The 5,045-nt window shown below is 40.4% G+C and overlaps 1 long non-coding RNA gene across 2 annotated transcripts; it reads left to right on the top strand.

The window, feature by feature from the left end:
* The first annotated feature begins 1,564 nt into the window (after positions 1–1,564).
* On the top strand, positions 1,565–4,563 carry LOC122989036. 2 transcript variants are annotated; one of them, XR_006404931.1, is made up of 6 exons: positions 1,565–1,709; positions 1,944–1,998; positions 2,071–2,137; positions 2,662–2,727; positions 3,339–3,425; positions 3,976–4,563. It is a non-coding gene; the product is annotated as an uncharacterized LOC122989036 (long non-coding RNA). The 2 variants fall into 2 exon arrangements; XR_006404930.1 differs by having other exon boundaries at positions 3,789–4,563.
* The last annotated feature ends 482 nt before the right edge of the window (positions 4,564–5,045 follow it).

The following is a 5,045-nucleotide window of genomic DNA, read 5'->3' as shown; positions in this document are numbered from 1 at the left end:
CGATGTAGTTTGCAGACTATCCTGTAAATTAATGTATGTTGTATGTTTGCTGAAATGTCTTTGTTATTAATTCAGTGTACTGGTAGTGTTGTAGATTGTACATTATGAGGTAGTGCTATCAGTACTAGACATGAGCGAAGTTATCACACTTTAGTTTGTGAACTATGAATCTATGGTAATAATAATCCATAACAATAATCCATGAATACACACACACACAAATATATATGTATATATATATTATCCTGTTTAATATAAGCATTTCAGTAAAGTTTATTAGTGTATGTTACACAATACTGCAAACATTTAGGAGAGCTGTCTTGTGACACCTGTACTAGTATGTACAGAACAAGTATACTATGTATGTACAGTATTGATTGTAATGTTATGTAGTTGTGTAGTGCTCAGTCATTATAATACATGACCAGAGGAAAGTTTGTGTCCACACATCTTTGACACATATACTGCCTTTTCAGGGCATTTACACTTTGACCCTTGACTTAATTTAGTCTAGGTTCAAAACTATGTGCTTGTTCACCAGTATGGTGTCACATCTTGCCTGGACTTTGGGTGTTTTTTTGGTCTTGTGTTGTGTTCTTTGGGGTCTCCTGGTTTTGCACTTCTGTTTGGTCCTTCGGTTCATGGGGGTTTTCTTGTATGGTTTGGGTGGTGGGTTTTGGAGGACTGCCTCATTGGTTTGTTGGGTTGTGTGCTTGGGTTTGTGTTTGTGGTTGGTTTTGGATGGGTTAGTGTAGATGGCGTTGAGTTTGTTTTCTGGGTTTTTGTTCTGTTTCCCTTGTGTGTTCATGTGCTCCTCCACACCTGCCCTGCATTTGGACTCGTTAGTCCTGCCCTGCTCTGTTTTCCCCACACCTGCCCTGTGTTAGCCTCGTCAGCCCTGCCCTGCTCCCTGTGTGTCCTCAGCCAATCAGCTCCCTGTATGTTCACTCCCCTCTCTTGAGTTCTCCACCCATCTCCCCACCTGCACCTCATCTCCTTGTTAGTTCAGTTTCTTTTTAAGTTCTGGTTTTCTGTTCAGTCCTTGTTGGATCGTTTTGTGTTGTTGCATCTGCTAGTTCTGTTCTGATCTGCATTCCGGCCTCTGTGTTTGGGTCCACTCCTGCTTCCCCGAGTCTGACATATGGCTTACTAGTAAGGCAAGGCAAATTTATTTGTATAGCATATCTATTTGTTTGGCACATTTCCTACACAGACACTTAAGACTGAAAGTCAACTGTAAAATAGGTCTGCAGTAAGTTGTTAACAAACTATGATAGGTAAACTGATCAGATTTTTTTTCTATATCTTTACTGAAGTCATCATCATCTTTAGCATGAGATGTCAGCAATAAGGCCACAGAGAGTGAAGATTAAACCTAAAGAAGAGGCAGCATATTTTTCATCCTTGGGCAAGGACGAGGATGGATTCAATATAAAATATATTAATTCATTTAAAGGTGAGTTGCCATTTGTTAAAAAATCTTTAGCACAGGTATACTTTTAATTATTGCTTTAATCTCTGCATATTTCTGACACATCTTCTGTTCTTCGTTAGGTTGAGTGTTCAGTTGCCGCCACTTTCAGAAGGGAGACTTTCTTATTGAATATCGATTGGAAATCAAACAGGAACATGAAAACAGGCTAAGACTGTACCACGATGCCCTGAAGGTTTTCATGTTTGAATTTCTCTACAATGGGGAGAAAACTATGGTACATGTGTTGTCATACTTAATTTACAGTATTTTTTGTAAGTTTAATTTCACCCAGAAAAACAAACTCTGCCATTTTGTACTAACTTGATGTTAGTAGTGGCAGTAGTAGTAGCAGCAGTAGTAATAGTAGTAGTAGTAGTAGAGGTGGTGCTGATTTATTTATTCATTCAGTATAGTGTGCTTCTGTCATTATACTTTTACATTTTGTAATCAGAATTTTTTGTAATTTCAGTATTGATGCAGCCAGAGAGGACGACTCCCTAGGGAGACTCGTCAACGATGATCATGTAAGCCCAAACAGCAGAATGAGGATCATCACTGTGGATAGAAAGCCTCATCTCTGTTTATTTGCAATCAAGGACATCAGGCCAGGGGAAGAGATAACCTACAACTATGGAGAATTCGGACTGGCCATGGAGATTAAAGGTACAGACAGAACTTCATTTTTACAAAGAGCTAACAAGTTGCTGTTTGAGTCTACTGTAATTTCACAGTATTTTCACAAACTAAACAAAACAGGTGCACCGTGTAGAGTAATAATGAATAGAGCTTTGGTCAGTCACCAAGTATTTTTACATGAACTTGAATTTCCCTAGTAATTGGGGACTTAGTGGGTTAGGGTTAGAGAGTTAGGGGGTTAAGTTAATTCTCCAGGAAATGAAGGTAAATGTTGGGCCTCATACTTCATGTGCATGAGACAAAGCAGGCCTGCACACAGTCACAAAGTCTGATAACAAAGAAAGGCACCGAGTCGAATAAAAGGAGTCCAAATGGACTCCAACTCCCATCATTCTTTGCTCAACTCACACATAAGTGTGAAACCAGAATAGTTTACTCCTATCATTCTCCTGTATAGATAATTGTGGTGTTAACTCACTACGTATCAACAGGTACAGTCTTATTGTGTCTTACTGGTTATTTATTGATATTTTTCCCTTCCTGTACACAAGGTTTCAACTGAAGCACATCCTCACCATGCAGCCTGGGCATCTGACTGCACCAAAGATGTTAAACAGGTGACGTCATTTCCATTGAATGTTGATAATGACATCAGATTTTTTTTTTTCAGTAGCAAAACAGTTTTGACTGGAAGTTGACAGGAGGGTATTGATGATTGAGAGATATGTTTTAAGGTCTAAGTGTTACAGATACACAGTCCTCAGTGTGTCTACAATGGTCAGGTATAGACACTCTGAGGACCGTGTATTTGGACACTGTCAGTGACATTATTGAGAAATGTATTTTAAGAGCTAAGTGTTACAGATACACAGTCCTCAGTGTGTATGTTCTGTTCAGGTATAGACACTCTGAGGTCTCTATGTGCACTGTTAAGTATTTAGTAGAGTCAGTATTTCTATGTAACATTAGATGCATAGCAGTTTTTCATCATTGCTATGGAAGTGGTTTATTGTATTTAATTGACAGTGCCACCAACAAAATAGCAATTCATATGGAATGCCATGAAAATAAAATTACAAGAGTAAGGACATGGATTTTGCTGTAGAGACACTGAAATGATCTCTTTCCACAAATTTTAGCCATAGTACAAAGTATAACTGAACAATTAACTTAACACTTATGTGTGTAAAAATCTATTTTAATTTCACTATTGTATGTGTTCATATAGCTTTTGGGTGAGAGAGAATCTCCTGTCATGTCCTGTCCAGACAAGACACTTGTGATGCTTGAATATTGCTCAGACAACATTAACCAGGTAAGTTTTAAAACCTCACTATCATCATTACACTACATGACCATTTCATCATTGAAATATATTGAATGTAGATATTATGTCAGATTTCTTTCAGTAGCAAACCAGTTTTGACTGGAAGTTGACAGGAGGGTTGGGGTTGGGGTTGGGGGTTAGGGAGTTAGGGGGTTAAGGGGATTAGGGTTAGGGGGTTAAGTTAATTCTCCAGGAAATGAAGGTAAATGTTGGGCCTCATACTTCATGTGCAAGACAAAGGAGGCCTGCACACAGTCACAAAGTCTGATAACAAAGAAAGGCACCAAGTCAAATAAAAGGAGTCCAAATGGACTCCAACTCCCATCATTCTTTGCTCAACTCACACATAAGTGTGAAACCAGGCAGAGTCAAATTCTCGGCTCCAGTTGGACGAGACCAGCGGGAAACACATGGGGATTTCCCTCTCAGCCGTGATGTCACAGAGTATAAACACTGGCGACACTCCCAAACTGTGCTTCCAGTTGTTCGCACAGCTAATGAAAGGAAGTAACTCCCGTACGTACTTAACTGCAACCAGGCGGCACAATCTCAACCTTGCTGGACGAGTAGAGCACATTACCAGATCTGAAGAAAACCGCTGTGCAACCCAACGCAGAAGAAGGATGAAGGATAACCTATATGCCTCACTTGCCCTTAAGTGAATCGACTCCACTGTTTTCCTGCAACTCCACCGAGGATCAGCTGCCATGAACCCGCCGACAGAGTGAGAGGAACCAGAGGGACCAGAGGGACCAGAGGGACCGAGCCGGACCCGAAAGACAGACTGAAACACACCCTGCTGGCTTCCTAAAGCCACACGAGAGGCTGCGCAGAGATGAGTTGTTGTTGTAGTTACTGTTGTTTACTGCTTTGTTTGGTTGTGTTTACCACGCTAAACTCATCAGTGTTCATCCAGCTGCTTGGAGCACTTTGTGTTCGCTCAACGTCACGTGTGAGACAGTGGGTTGTATTTATGCGAATAAAGATGCACCCCACGTCTCTCTGGAAATAAAAGCAAGCAGCACTTTTCCTCACGATAGCTGAGATCTGCTTCCATCCACACACACACACTCCCACACACACACACTCCCACACACACACACTCCCACACACACACTCCCACACACACACACTCTCACACACACACACACACACACACATGTGTAAATCTGTCCAGTGGTTCCCAACCTAGGGGTGGGGCCCCTCCAAAGGGTCAGCAGATAAATCTGAGGGGTGGTGAGATGATTAATGGGAGAGGAAAGAAGAAAAAACAAAGTTCTGATACACAAATCTGTTTTCAGTTTTTGGACTTTTTCTCTAATCTTTGATTTTTGCTGAAATATTGGATCATTTGAACATTTATTGAAATGAAAGCATGTGAGAAGTTTAGAGGGAAAAATCACTATTTGGTGGAGCTATTAACAACTCAGACATGTGAAATGTGACCCCGACTACACACTGCTTTTTGTAAGACGTCAAAAGCCAAAAAGGTTGGAAACCATTGGTTTCATCTTTAACAATGTGTTGTATTTTAAAAGCTTGTTATATTATCCATTGTGTCAAATCTTCATCTGAAAAGTAACTAAAGCTGTCAAATAAATGGAGTGG

Source organism: Thunnus albacares, chromosome 2 (genome assembly GCF_914725855.1).
Source record: "Thunnus albacares chromosome 2, fThuAlb1.1, whole genome shotgun sequence".
Classification (NCBI taxonomy): domain Eukaryota; kingdom Metazoa; phylum Chordata; class Actinopteri; order Scombriformes; family Scombridae; genus Thunnus; species Thunnus albacares.
This window is presented reverse-complemented; position numbering and strand designations above follow the sequence as displayed.